The following is a 16,310-nucleotide window of genomic DNA, read 5'->3' on the forward strand; positions in this document are numbered from 1 at the left end:
ATGAATTCTGTATTTTTTACATGTATGTATAATATTTCTTTCATATCCCATATCTTTCCAAAAAGAATGTTGGGTGGCTTGATATAGTATAAATGATTATAAAACTAAATTATGGCAGTTCATTCCTTCTCTCTGAATGTTTAAGAAAAAAAATGTGTTCTATTATGCTTTACCTTCCTGTTTTGTTTAATCCTTTTTTGTATCTAGTTTGACAGGGACTTAAAAAATGTCTCTAACCTGCCCATCACTCTGGCTACAACAAAGGCAAAACCAGTAATTTTCCACTTCAGATATGTTCTTAAAGGGTATTTTATCTTCATACAAAAAATATTTTCTAAAATGAAGGCATTAATATTTCTACACTTGACCTTTTCTTGTTACAAAGAGAAAGGCAAATAATTTAATAACATTATTTGCTTATACCCCTTAAGGTTCAAATAACTAGTTATTATATAGGAACAGCTAGGTCTAATCTGCTTCAGAAGAAACATACTCTGTTAGTGTACAATAGCTAATATCAGATCACTAATAGATTTAACCTTGTAAGTTCATAGATATTTAAAAGTGTTATGGTTTGAAGGTCAACTTGTCTGTCTTACTGTAAAAGAAAGGCAAAGGAATGAATAAAAATTAGAAAGAATTAATTCTTCAAAAAGTTTTTACAAATCAAAACCCTGCAGTTTCACACTGAGAACAAAAGAAGCATATTAAACACCAAAGTTTATCAAGACAAATTAGGTCCCAGTTTCAAATTTTCTTTAATCTTTTGCATCTGAACGTTTTTTTTCGCCTCATGCTGTTTTCCCTAGTTAAATGTTAAAATGAATTCTAGCCAATACCATTGACTTCCTCCCTTAAAAATATTGAGACACATAATAAAAAATTAATTACTTCCCCTAATTTCCGTGTGATTCTTTAAAAAGATGTAAAATTCATTTAAAGTAAGTGGTGACTTTGTCTTTGAAGATCACGACAATTAACATGGATCAAAGCTTAGGTTCTGTAACGATGATAGCTTATTAGCATAATGAAATTAACTTAGAGACAAGAATCTTTAATAGGTACAACAAAAACGCTTTAATAATACTTGAAGAAAATTATGTATTTGCTAGAAGTACAACAGTTTCAGATTTTCTATCCAATTAATAAGTTGTTAATTAACTCCTTTTCCAAACAATGCACACTTTAAGTTAACATCTGCTCACTGGAATATTCTATCTATGGTGCTTCACTTTTTTGGAAGGATATTGAGGTTTTGCCACTGGTACTTTGAATTTTTATTACTAAGAAAATTCAAATTTATTCTTCCTAACCTTAGATCTAATATTTTCATCCCTAAAATAAAAGAAGGCTTAATTTCATACCTTGAGAATGGAATGAAGATATCAATATATGATTGCATCTTGCAGGAGGTTTACACTTTAGGTCTTCACCATTTCAAGGGGAAAAATTTTATTGGACTCACTTGAGGTACCTATAAAATTTTATTTCTTTTATCAAACCAAGAAAAAAATAGAAAAAAAAATAATTTTGATCTCAGTGTACATGCTTGAAATGACTTGGATTTAAGGATAACTAAAAGAATGCTTTATTTCCAGCAACGTCTTAAAAATTATGCTTTATTCAAGGGCTACTAAAAATATACTTTGTAATTCATGTTGCATTCATTCATTAAACCAAGTTATTGTACATTATTATTTATTGAGTGTGCCAAGCACTATGAGCCTCCCAACACTAAAAAGAAGTGGAGTATGTTGTTATAGGTGGTTTTTCCTTATTGCTCATGTGACTATCATTGATTTTCTCCTTTTTGGCATAGCAGAAATGTGGGTACTCTCTCCAGGTCCTTTTCCTCTACTATACATGATTTACCTTTCTCTGAAAAGAAGAGAAGCAAAAAGCAAAGGAGAAAAGGAAAGATATTCCCATTTGATTTCAGAGTCCGAAAGAATAGCAAAGAGAGATAAGAAAGCCTTCCTCAGTGATCAGTGCAAAGAAATAGAGGAAAACAACAGAATGGGAAATATTAGAGATCTCTTCAAGAAAATTAGAAATACCAAGGGAACATTTCATGCAAAGGTGGGCACAATAAAGGACAGAAATGGTATGGACCTAACAGAAGCAGAAGACATTAAGAGGTGGCAAGAATACACAGAAGAACTGTACAAAAAAGATCTTCACAACCCAGATAATCATGATGGTATGATCACTCACCTAAAACCAGACATCCTGAAATGTGAAGTCAACTGGGCCTTAGGAAGCATCACTATGAACATAGCTAGCGGAAGCGATGGAATTCCAGTTGAGCTATTTTCAATCCTAAAAGATGATACTGTGAAAGTGCTGCATTCAATATGTCAGCAAATTTGGAAAACTCAGCAGTGGCCACAGGACTGGAAAAGGTCAGTTTTCATTCCAATCCCAAAGAAAGGCAATGCCAAAGAATGCTCAAACTACCACACAATTGCACACATCTCACACGCTAGTAAAATAATGCTCAAAATTCTCTAAGGAGGCTTCAACAGTATGTGAACCATGAGCTTCCAGATGTGCAAGCTGGATTTAGAAAAGGCAGAGGAACCAGAGATCAAATTGCCAACATCCATTGGATCATCAAAAAAGAGAGTTCCTGAAAAACATCTCTTTCTACTTTATTGACTATGCCAAAGCCTTTGACTGTGTGGATCACAATAAACTGTGGAATATTCTGAAAGAAATGGGAATACCAGACCACCTGACCTGCTTCTTGAGAAACAAAATATTCTTAGGGTTTAGGTACAAAGTGAGACTATCAGCTGATCAAAAAAAAAATGGGTTTCATAGGCTTTGTTTTAATTAGCTCAAACCATGATTCAGTTTATTCTCAGGGCTAGAGTCAAAAGCACCTTAAAGTTTTGTCTCCATTGCATCATTGACCATTATGATTCCTAGTTCCCTGGTATTTCTCTCTGTATGCCTGTTATGGGCCCTTTTTCTATATTTCCTGTATCAGTGTGTATCTGATAGGAAAGATGTAGGCAGCCAGGGAACCTAATAATTAACAAGGGTTCTAGAACTAATGATATGGACTGGGAGCAGCATAAAAGCTTTGGGATCAGAGCCTAGTCACAAATTTCTGGATCCAGAGCAAAAAAATACTTAGAAAGAGTATTACCAATATATATAAACTGGAAAGCACAGAATTCCAATGAGCAAGGGTTTTCTGGAGGTGAGAGTGTGGGGGTTTAAGAGCAAAAAATTCCTCCTTAAATTTTAATATGAAAAAAAAACCTCATCCATCTATTGAATATTTGCTTTAGATTACGCTCACTTGCATCAGGAAGGTTCAGTTCAGTTCAGTCACTCAGTTGTGTCTGATTCTTTGCAACCCTATGAACTACAGCATGCCAGGTCTACCTGTCCATTACCAACTCCCGGAGTTTACCCAAACTCATGTCCACTGAGTTGGTGATGCCATACAACCATCTCATCATCTGATGACAGAGGCATCACTGGCTAAATTCTGAAGGAGATGAGAATGCCAGACCACCTGACCTGCCTCTTGAGACATCTGTATGCAGGTCAGGAAGCAACAGTTAGAACTGGACATGGAACAACAGACTGCTTCCAAATAGGAAGAGGAGTATGTCAAGACTGTATATTGTCACCCTGCTTATTTAACTTATATGCAGAGTACATCATGAGAAATGTAGGCTAGAGGAAACATAAGCTGGAATCAAGATTGCTGGGAGAAATATCAATAACCTCAGATATGTAGATGATACCACCCTTATGGCAGAAAGTGAAGAACAACTAAAGAGCCTCTTGATGAAAGTGAAAGAAGAGAGTGAAAAAGTTGGCTTAAAGCTCAACATTCAGAAAATTAAGATCATGGCATCCGGTCTCATCACTTCATGGCAAATGGATGGGGAGACAGTGGAAACAGTGGCTGACTTTATTTTGGGGGGCTCTAAAATCACTGCAGATTGTGACTGCAGCCATGAAATTAAAAGATGCTTAATCCTTGGAAGGAAAGTTATGACCAACCTAGACAGCATATTAAAAAGCAGAGACATTACTTTGTCCACAAAGGTCTGTCTAGTCAAGGCTATGGTTTTTCCAGTAGTCATGTATGGATGTGAGAGTTAGAGTATAAAGAAAGCTGAGAGCCGAAGAATTGATACTTTTGAATTGTGGTATTGGAAAAGACTCTTGAGAGTCCCTTGGACTACAAGGAAATCCAACCAATACATCCTAAGGCAGATCAGTCCTGGGTGTTCATTGGAAGGACTGATGTTGAAGCTGAAACTCCAATACTTTGGCCACCTGATGCGAAGAGCTGACTCATTGGAAAAGACCCTGATGCTGAGAAAGATTGAGGGCAGGAGGATAAGGGGATGACAGAGGATGAGATGGTTGGATGGCATCACTGACTCAAGGGACATGGGTTTGGGTAGACTCCAGCAGTGGTGATGGACAGGGAGGCTGACGTGCTGTGGTTCATGGGGTCACAAAGAGTCAGACACGACTGAACTGAACTGTACTTGGGGGTATCTTATCACACTACTCAACTATTCTTGGGGCATTGTTTAAAACAACAAAAAAGAAAAGTACACTGGGTCCTAAATTATAGTAAAATGAAATGTTTGTAGACTGACTTCTCTTTACTTCTTGTCCTCCAGTCTCCCACCAGTAACTTTAACTGGCCAAGCTTCACTGGAAGCCCAGTGGACAGAGGAGCCTGGGAAAGGTAATATTTTGCAGAGATCAGTCACATTTTCATAGAGCAGAGGAGGAGAAAGGCACAAAACAGATATGAGAATGACTGGCACAATTCCATAATTAATAATTTCTTATTAACCACAAATATTAGATACAGGAGAACATTACTAAAATAGACACTTCACTGCTTTTCTTACCAACTCTGTGATATTCTAACACCCACTGCCATTCTCCTTGAGAATGGGGATATCATTCTGAAATGCCTACGAGTCCATATCAGTCCTCTCAATTTTATATCCTTCATTTCACTCTTATGCTTTATAATATAAACCTTAGTTTGTTTATATTATATTATAGTATAGTTTATCACACAGACTTTTTGTGCTTTATGCCCATTTCACTTCCAGTACCTCCTTCTGGCCACCAAAATATATCCTCTTGCCCAACCTAAATCATTTAAATTTTAGAACATTTCAAGCTTTTGTAGACAACTATGTCTTATGTGGGGCTTGGCTGGTGGCCCAGTGGTAAAGAACCCACCTGCCAATGAAAGAGACATTTTGGGTTCCAACCGAGGGTTGGGAAGATCCTCTAGAGAAGGAAATGACAACCCATTCAAGTATTCTTCCCTGGGAAATCCCAGGGACAAAGGAGCCTAGCAGGCTGTAGTCCACTGGGTCACAAAAGAGTGGGGCATGACTGAGCGACTGAACAACCACAGATGTTTCATATGGTTTCTTCTGCTTGCAGGGCCAGTAAACTTCTCATCATCCATCACCACTGTAGCCATCATCATCTTTTTTTTCCCCAGTAGATTAACTCTTATAGTCTCCAAAACTTAATTTCCATGTGCGTTCTATGACTAGGGGCCTCTTTTTGTGCTTTGCTTGAGCTTTAGGTATATCTCTCTTGATACATTTTCCTGTGATAATTGTTTATATTTGATATCTAGTATCCCAGGTAGGATTTCAAGTACATGAAAATCGAGGATTATACCTCCTTAATTTTGAATTAATGTCTCTCACATAGCAGGGAAACAATAAAATGTTGTTGAATTAGTGAATGAATGAATGAGTAACCTCTACTTTGACTACATTAGGTAACAGCATATTCATTTTATACATCCTGTAGTTATAAAGACATGCAAAATAAAGAAAAATTTCATTGTGTCATCTATAATGTAAATGAAAGTTGCTCCTTAAAGATATGTTTAAACAGTAATTAAAATAGCTTGAAATGGTCTCCTCTAAATAAAAATATATTTAGTCTCTTTTTCATCGAGCATTCTCTTTTAATGCAATCCTTTCCCTCCTTACATGAATGTTGCTGCTTTTCACTTTCTAAGGTTTTACACAGTTGTGTCCTGGATTTGAATTTCCCTGGATGACCCTGTTATTTTAATATTGCTTTTCTTGTTTGTTTTCAGAATAATTTATGTTTCACACTTAATTTGCATGTTTGTTTTTTTTTTCTAATTTCATGAGATTGAACAAGAATATAGCTTTCTGGTCTCATACGACAAGTCAGCAGGAAAATGTACTGTAGGTATTGGAAGTTGGAAAACAGTGATTTAAAAAAAATATTTTTTTTTTTTTGTGCAATTCCCTCTATCCTAAAAATCGTCATTTCTTTGAAACATATATGCTGGTAAATTGGCATAAGCCTGGTGGATATTCAGTTTGGGCTTATAGAAAATAGTTAATCATACTTTTCCTTATGTTAAATACCTGTGATAAGAACAAATCTCAAATATTAAGGGATTATTAAAAATGAATTTTTAAACATCTGGATTATATTTCATAAAATATTTATGAGAAAGTTGAGCTTGTTTCTATACTTTAAACTTTTTGTTGCTGTTGTTGAAGAAAATTATAGATGCACATGGAGTTATAAGTCATAGTACACAGATTCCATGTTCCCTTTGCTCCGTTTTCCCCAGTGGTATCATCTTGCAAGACCATAGTACCATATCACAATCAGGATATTGACACTGATACAGCCAGCACATTTCTGTCACTGCCCAAACAACTCACATTTCTCTCTCTAGTCTCTGTGCCTCCCTCATTCTTAAACTGTGGCAACCACTAGTCTATTTTCTGTTTGTATAATTTTGTCATTTCAAGAAGGTTATGTATATGAGATCATTCAGTATGTAACTTCTGGAGATTGGCATTTTTCACTGTGTAACTCTCTGGAGATTCACCCAAGTTGTTCTGTGCGTCAATAGTTCATTCCTTTGTAATTTCTGAGTAGTATTCCACATACCTAAGACTGTTTAGTCATACATCCACTGAAGACCATCTTGGTTGTTTCCAGTATTTGGTTATTATAAATAAAAATGCTTTGGATATTTGTCTAGAGGTTACTGTGTGAATATGAGCTTTTATTTCTCAGGGATAAATGCTCCAAAGCGCAATTACTGGATTGTATGGTGTTTGCATGTTAAATTCCTTATACTGAGAAACTTTTTTATAAAGTGCCTGAACAATTTTTCATTCTTGCCAGCAACATATGAGTGATCCAATTTCTCCTCATCTTTATGAGCATTTAGTTTTATGACTATTTTTTTAAATTTCAATCATTCTGGTAGACATGTGGTGGTATCTTACATTTTAAATTTTCATTTCCTTAATGACCAATTATGTTGAACTTACTGAATGAACTTATTTGCCCCCCTATATATCCTCTTCAGTGAAACGTATGATCAAGTCTTTTGCCTATTTTCTAATTGTATTGCTTGAGATTTTATTGTTAAACTTTCAGAGCTCTTTACAAGTTCTAGATAGTATAGTTTGGTAAGATATGTGATTTGTAAATATTTTCTCCAAGTCTGTAGCTTGTTTTCTCATTGTCTTAAAAGCATCTTTTCCAGAGCAAAAGTTTTTAATTTTGATGAAACACAATTAATTCAATTTTTCTTCTAAGGATCATGCTGTTAGATCCTAAATATTTTCACCTATAATTTTTTCAAAAGTTTTATAATTTTATGTTTACATTTAAGTCAATAATTCATTTTCAAATAATTTTTATTTTAGATAATAGGTCTTGGTCAAGGTTATATTTTTGCCTATGATTGTTCAATTGCTCCAGCATATTTTGTTGAAAAGGCTATCTTTCCTCCATTAAATTGCTTTTAAATTTTTTAAAAATTCAGTTAAGCATACTTGTGTGGATCTAATTATGGCTTCCTTATTGTATTCCATTGATCTATGTGTATGATCACCAATGCCACAGTCTTGAATGCTTTAGCTATATATATATATTATATTATATAATTTAGCTATATATAATTCTTAAAATTGGGTAGATGGGTTCCTCCCTTTTCACTCTTTTTATAAAGAATTGTGTTAACTATTCTAACTCCTTAGCCTTTTGTTGCAAATTTCACAATACTCTTCTCTGTATATACAAAATAATTTGGCATTTTAATAACAATTGCAGTAAACCTATTTATCAATTTGAATACACTTGAAATCTCTACTATGTTGAGTCTTCCAATCCATGAACACAGTTTATCTGTTTATTTAGATCTTTGGTTTCTTACAGCAGTATGATATATTTTTCAGCATATAAGTCCTATCCATACGGTTTTAGGTTTACACCTAAGTGCTTCTCTTTTTGTGAGCAAGTGTGTCATTATATTTTTACTTTTGGTGTCCACTGTGTTCATTGTCAGCATTTAGAAAGACAATTCCTTTTTGGATGTTTATATTGTATCCTGCAAACTTGCTGAATTCTCTTATTTTCTAGGAATTGTTAAGAATCTTGGGAATTTTCTATGTAGACAATTATGTTATCTGCAAATAGAGTTTTATTTCTTCCTTTTCAAACTGTGTGCCATTTATTTTATTTCCTTTGCTAACCTTGTTGCCCTTGCTGGGACTTCCAGCACTGTGTTGAAAAACAGCGAAAGCAGATATGCTTGCTTTGCTCCTGACTGCAGGGGAAAAGCATTCTAATTCTTCATCCTTAAATATTGACTGCAAGACTTTTTTATAGGAGCCTTTTATCAAATTGAAAAAATTTCCTCAATTCCTATTTTTCTTAGAGTTTTTCATGAATGGGTATTGAATTCTGTCAAATGTCTTTTCTGTATCAATGATATGATCATATGCTTTTTCTACTTTGACCTGCTAAAACAGTGGATTATATTCATAGTTTTTTTTTTTTAATATTGAAGCAATCTCACATCACTGTAATAAACCCAATTTAGTCATATTATATTTTCATTTTTATACAGTTTGATATATTTTTAATTTTTGAGGCTTTCTTTTTGACCCATAAATTATTTAGAGGTCTACTGTTTAATTTCTAGTTATTTGAGAACTTCCTGTTTTTCTTTTTTTTAATTGGAGAAAAATTGCTTTACAATGTTGTGTTGGTTTCTGCTGTACAACAATGCAAATCAGCCATAATTATACATATACCACCTCCCTCTTGAGAATTTCCTGTTATTTTCTGTTTTCAACTTCTAGCTTGATTTCATTTGGTCAGAGAACAAATTTTGTATAATTTCAATTCTTTTAACATTATCAAGATTGTTTTTTGGCCCAGCATACGATTTACTTTTCTGCCCTGCCCTATTCTCCTTATCCTTCTAACACTCCATAAATGACTGTTAGATCTTTAGATACAGTCCTGAAGGGATTAATTCTCTTTGATTTTTCCTCCCAGTCTATTTTCTCTTCATTTTTCAAATTGGGAAAATTTTATCGTCTACATTCTTTCCTCTATTCCCTCTTTCCTAATGTTGAACCCATTCACTTTTTACATTTTTCAATTCTAAATTTCCATTTGGTTTTTCTTTTGTGTTCTATTTATATGCTGACATTTTCTTTCTCTTTACTAGAATTTTAAAATTCACTTGACCTGTGTATTATTGGTCAAAGATCAACTAGTCATTTAAGCATTTTATGATGACTGCTTTAAAATCTTTATCAAATAATTCTAACATCTCTGTCTTCTTGGAACTGACATTTATTCGTTGTATTTTTTTCAAAGATTTGCCCAGACCTTGATAGGACTAGTTTTTTATTGAACTTGGACTCTGGGTTATCAAGTTATGACACTCTGGATATTATTTAAATCTTTTACTTCTGCCAACTTCCTCTCATACCCACTCCAGCATGGGAACATGGGGCACACTGCATCACTACCAGTTTGAGAAAGCAGTTCCAGTTCCCCAGCTCAGCCTCCATTCACACTCATGGGGGTTTGAAATCACATGGTGTCTGAGTAGTATCAGTAGAGAACCAGAAAGTAGCCAGAACTTCCACCTTTGCCCAGGAATACTAGGGTGCATGTCTAAAACTTTATATCACACCCATACCTAAAATGATATAAGCACATCCCAGCCTTAGGCACTTCAATGAATAGCATTTTCAAACCAATAATAGTCCCTAGTAAAAAAAATATATATATATATATGTGTGTGTGTGTGTGTGTGTGTGTGTGTGCATGTGTGTGTATATATATATATATCACAGGCAGATGTTACAACTTTAAAATCAATATTTAAAACCATTTAGAAATTAAAACAGCTAAAAAATTAGGGTTAGTGAATCTGAAAGATTATTGATATTGGTAACCTTTATTGATAAAGGTTATTCATAAATCCTGAAATTTCTTTTAATAATTTTGAATCCAACAGATTTTTCCCATCAGTTTATAAGCATACACATGATTAGTGCAGCTATCATACAGCTAGCATGAACAACATGCTAGCCTTTTAGAGCACAACTAGTCCACAATAAGATAGATGAATTCAGTACACGTAAAACAACAATGTAATGCCAACCCCTCAACTCTGACTCCAGTTCACTGCCAGTCAACCAGCAGAGTTCCCACTCCAACTGGGGCTACATAGCTTCCTCCTTGGAAACCTGAAATAAATTCCAAAAGGTCTTTATTCACGATGGGCATAGTAAGCTCTGCACCCGACTGTGAAGTGGATGTGTCCTACCTTTGCTGCTGAGCCTAGAGAACCACAGCAAAGGAGCAGATCGCAGACCTTACTCTCCTGCTGACCATCTGCAAGCTTTCACTATCAGACCCAGCCTGGCTGGGTGTTTAAGGCCAAGATATACAGCCTACAGGCAATAGGCCATGATGTCTAGCTGTTCTGGTCCTGACCAAACAGGGGCCCACCAGCCTGTGCTTTACTGAACACACAGGGTTCTACCAGATAATGCAATTTCATGGGCCAAAATCTATATACAGTCTGAATACATGCCACTTTTTCTTCTGACATGAAAAACACTCATATCATATGACAGAATGCAAGCAAATATTCACAGCAAAGTAAAGTTTTTAAAGACAAATCTCATTTTCCTACTAATATTCTGATAATTCATGGAGCATAAAATTCTCAAAATGTTCATGGTGATAGAATACTTAATAAGCCTTTCAAGATTTGATGAGAAAAGATAGAGCTATTGGCCAGACCCATGCACACTAGTTAGTCAATATTGAGGGAAGCGTTGAGATTTCTAAGAGCCTTAGTCTCTAAGTACATCATTTTTTCCCAAGTGCTATTTTCGATATAAAATCATCATTTAAGTATGCTTATCACATGACTTCTTCCTCAACTGTCAACAAGATAATTGACACTCTCTCTAAAACAGGTGGTTCTCCAACAAGCAAGAACTCTGCTCAATGTTATGTGGCAGCCCGTGTGGGAGGCGAGTTTGAGGGAAAATGGATACATGTATATGTATATGTATGACTGAGTCCCTTCACCATTTCCCTAAAACTATCACAATATTGTTACTTGGCTATGCTGCTGCTAAGTCACTTCAGTCGTGTCCGACTCTGTGCGACCCCATAGACGGCAGCCCACCAGGCTCCCCCATCCCTGGGATTCTCCAGGCAAGAACACTGGAGTGGGTTGCCATTATCCTTCTCCAATGCATGAAAGTGAAAAGTGAAAGTGAAGTCGCTCAGTCGTGACTGACTCGTTGCGACCCATGGACTGCAGCCTACCAGGTTCCTCCGTCCATGGGATTTTCCAGGCAAGAGTATTGGAGTGAGTTGCCATTGCCTTCTCTGTAATTGGTTATACCTCAACATAAAATGAAAAGGTAAAAAAATAAAACAGGGGTTCTTGGCATTAATAGGTGTTCAACCAAGTTTTCAGGAGTGCATCTTAAACAAAAAACAATAAAGATATTGTCTTGTATTTTTCATAAAGCTAATTCAAAATGTTTGACTTCATACTTTTTCTATTTATTCTAAAAAATGTTTGTTGATAAATGAGAGATTTATAATAAGAGGTGTTATGTTTTCATTGCTCTTTTCATTAAGTAGAAAGTTGCCAATTCAATGTAAGTACTTATTTTTATTTAATTTTACTGGTCTATAAAATATAAGTCAGGGAGTCCTATTACAAAATAACTATTAACATTCCTTTTACCTTGTACACAATTCAGAAATACATTTCAAAATTAATTTTCCAAAATCAAGATTAAAATGAATGGGCTAAAGGTATAACAACTAAAAGAATGGAAGTCAAATAATATCATTTGCAAATTGTTTTGATATTTAAGAGTAGCAAAGCTGTTGTGTGAAAAGTGTCTATAAAAATATGTCTGAAACAAAGAAAGAAAACAAAGCCTCATGAGACCCAACCTATTGGATAGCCTAAAATATCATTATGCACCAAATGGCTGGTGTTTATGGGTGATATACAAACTGATATAATCCCTGTTAACACAACATAGCAACTGGAGTTACATCCTGGCATCCCTTCAGAGGGGTCCCCATTGACACCTATAGAAACAATCAGTTCTCACTTGGTTTTTAATTTTAGTTGTCACTAACAATGCCCCCACCTTGTGGCTTAGCATCTCATTATTAACTCACAAGTATGAAACAAGAACTTAAGGAATGTTTGGGGATTTATTTTCCAGCAGCTGAGATATTAAAGGTGAGGGCAGAGCAAACACTTGTTGGTGTGGGACAGTAATTAAGGTTTAGGCAGAAGGTACAGAACTGTAATCTTAGCTAACACTGTTCATATCTGGTGTCTCATCTCAATCAGTATGTGTGTGTGTATATATATACACACACATATACATATATACACATATATATTTTATATATATATATATATATATACATATATAATATACAGGGATCGGGAAGATCCCTGGGAGTACAAAATGGCTACCTACTCCAGTATTCTTACCTGGAAAATCCCATGGACAGATGAACCTGGCAGGCTACAGACCCTGGGATTGCAAGGATCAGACACAACTTAGCAACTAAGCGATCACCACCACTTACAAAGCCATAGGAATCGATTTGAGGAGTCTTGTTTAAGAGTGCAGATGGGGACTCTCTTGTTAGCACTGTTGATACCTTCAAAAATGACAAGTATCTTATTTCAGAAAATGCTATTATTATTATTAATTTTGCTTTGCTTTGCTTTGCTTCTGCTTCCCCTTTCTTCTGCTCCTTCTCCTTTTCCTTCTTCTTCTTCAGCTATCACCTGTCTCTGCCACAGAGCTATGCCCAAGGGCCATGTTGACCCATGCAAAACAGAATCCTCCTTCTAAATACCATGAATAATAACAGGCTGTACGAGAATATGGTTCACTTATAAAAAGCTGTGAAGTATAAATGAAAGAAAATAGGCCTTTAAGTTGTGAGACAAGACTAGTCCTACCTTTCCTGCCATTCAGCTAGATAAATTTAGACATTCAATGCTTTTATCACCATTTCTGGACCCCAATGCCAATATTCATCTTGTGTTTTCTTACAAGGCATTTGTGAGAAATATAGTTCTATTATTAATATAAATTAAAATTTTATTATTATTTTAACATATGGAACTTATAATCAGATATTGTTTTCCCTTTCAAAAGTAGAAATTGTTGCCTCCTTTAATTTTGGGGTCTATAATCAATAGGTCCAATGAGATCTCTGCATTATAAAGACAAGGACAACTGAGGTCTAGACCAGTGAATTTTCAAGAATCAGCACATTAACTTCACTGGGTATGTGAATACATGCCTCTCACCCACCCTGCCCTCCCACCAGACTGGCTGAGTCAGAATCTCTAAGGGTAGGTTCCACCCAGGAATCTGTATTTCTAACAAGCCTGACCAGTGATTCCCACAACCATTTCAGCTGAGCACTCTTGGTCTAAACTGCCTCCTGGCAGAGGATAGAGTACAGAGTCAAAGCCAGGCTAAATCCCATAGTCCCTGAATTCTAAATCAGACTTCTCTCAACTATGCAAATGTAATATTTCTTTTTTCTAAACTTCAATTTGATCTTTATGTTGGCTCTTTGGTTTTGTATTAATAAAGTGTTTAGGGAGACCATAAAGAACACCATGTGTGCTTTTTACTATAGTTTTTGCATATGTTATCTGTACTATTCCTCAGATAAAAGGAACACTTCTACATTCTTGCAGGTATAACCTTCAACTATAACTTTCTAGATTTAGTACATTCTTATACAAAGTCAGAGGTCCTAGCTGTTATATTTATATATGACAAATGATTAAATGAAGGCAAGAAAAGACACACTTTAAAGCCTTCTATAAACAAGATTCTAAACCACTGAAGTACATGGTAGCTCCTCTTAAAAGAAAGAGATGCTTATGTGGGATAATTCCATATGAACAAATTATTGTTATCTCAGCAAGCATTTGCAATACTAAAATGATCTTCTCACTCTCTCTTTATTAAAAAGGTTTGAAATGGAACTGAGTGGGAAAATAAACAGGAGTTCTGCTCCTCTTGGAATCATTTGGTCACTAAAAGCAACAAAACTTCAGAATCATTAATTTTGGTGATTATTTTAAGTTAAAAGTAAACACAAACTGTTGCTTTCTTCTGCCCTAAGACTAGTCAGGTAAGACTAGATGAGCTGGAACCTGAGCCAGTCCCCTCAGTGACAGCAATCTTGTCTTTTAACTTTAGTATTCAGGAGAAGTATTATTGTTTTCCATACATGTATTACTATTGGAAAAATTAAGAAGCACTGCAATCACAAAAAGGTACTAATTTATTTCACTATTTCATAAGAGATGAGTTCCTAGGTTTTTTCTCCCAACAGTCAACAGTGAGAAGTTGTGGTATAACTACTATGGAAAACAGTTTGGAAGTTCCTCAAAAAAATAAAAATGGAGTATCCATATGAACAGCAAATCTACTCCTGGGCATCCATCCATACAAAACTATAATTCAAAAATATACACACACCGTTCTGTTCACAGCAACACTATTTACAATAGACAAGACATAGAAGCAACCTAAATGTCCATGGACAAATGAGTAATAGCTAAAGAAGATGTGTTATATATACATGGTGGAATACTACTCAGCAGTTAAACAAAAGAATGAAATAATGCTATTTGCAGCAATAAGGATGGACCTAGAGATGATCATACTAAGAGAATTCAGAAAGGGAAAGACAAATACCATATAATAAAACTTATGTGTGGAATCTAAATTATGACACAAATAAACTTGCTTATGAAATAGGAATACACTCACAGACATACCGAATAGACTTACGGTTACCAAGACAGAGGCAGGGTCGGGGGTGGATGGATTATGAGTTTGGGATTAACAGATGTAAACTATTATATACAGAATGGATAAACAACAAGGTCCTACTGTATAGCACAGGGAACTATATTCAACATCCTGTAATAAAACATAATGGAAAAGATATAAAAAGAATATACATATATATGTATAACTGAATCAATTTGCTATATACCAGAAACTAACACAATATTATAAATCAGCCATGCTTCAATAAAAAATAAATCTTAAAAAGGTGAGAAATTAAGAAACTCAGCATTTACCTACCTCATGATGCTGACATACTAAATTTTCATTTTCCTACTTCTTGAGCTTCCTCATCATGCTATCTTCTGTCATTGCAAGGCACACTCTACCAGAAACAAAATAGAAAGAAAATACATTTGCTTAAGGATTCATTATGTATCAGAAATTGTGTCTAATCAAATTGAATTAAATTCCATTGCAAATAAAAACAATATTTACCAGGGGTTTGACCAAAGTATTTTAAGGAGAATTTAAAATTTACAAATATCAAAACACACATAAAGTGTTTGTATAAACACTATATCATTGTAATTCCCTGTTTCTACAGTATGCAAATGAAACACAAAGATAATACAAAACTCATTAGTAATAAAAAATAATAAATAATACAAGAATAAGGAAATGGAGAGTGTGGGATACAGTAAGACAACAACAGGTGAACATTTTCAATCAATTTAATTATCAACTTTTTTCATTGCACCAAATTACATCTGCATATCTGGGCCTATAAAAAATGTAAGATGGACTGAAATCTGGAATAAAGGAAATCAGATGTGATTAGTTTGGAAAAAGTAAAAGAAAACTAAATTATTTAGCAGAGGTTGAGAGAAAAAAATCAAAATTTAATCAATAATGTGAAGAGAGAATCTGGTTAGATCAGATGTAATTCAGTACCGGGTCCTAAAGAAACTGTGAGGAGACCAAATTTGTTATTGCTTTTTTCCTGGCCCTTGGTGACTGGTGGCTGTCCAAGGACTTGACACTATGCTTCTTGTTGGACATTGCTGTAGTAATCAAAACACT

General features: G+C 34.9%; 1 long non-coding RNA gene across 3 annotated transcripts in view; it reads right to left on the bottom strand.

Moving 5' to 3' along the window:
- Nucleotides 1-16,310, bottom strand: part of LOC122688379 — a 260,981-nt gene that overhangs the window by 134,336 nt on the left and 110,335 nt on the right. For all 3 annotated transcript variants that reach the window (XR_006339425.1, XR_006339426.1, XR_006339424.1), the window contains one exon: nt 15,528-15,612. This is a non-coding gene — a long non-coding RNA (uncharacterized LOC122688379). The remainder of the gene's footprint in view (nt 1-15,527; nt 15,613-16,310) is intronic.

This window comes from Cervus elaphus, chromosome 33, assembly GCF_910594005.1.
Source record: "Cervus elaphus chromosome 33, mCerEla1.1, whole genome shotgun sequence".
NCBI lineage: Eukaryota > Metazoa > Chordata > Mammalia > Artiodactyla > Cervidae > Cervus > Cervus elaphus.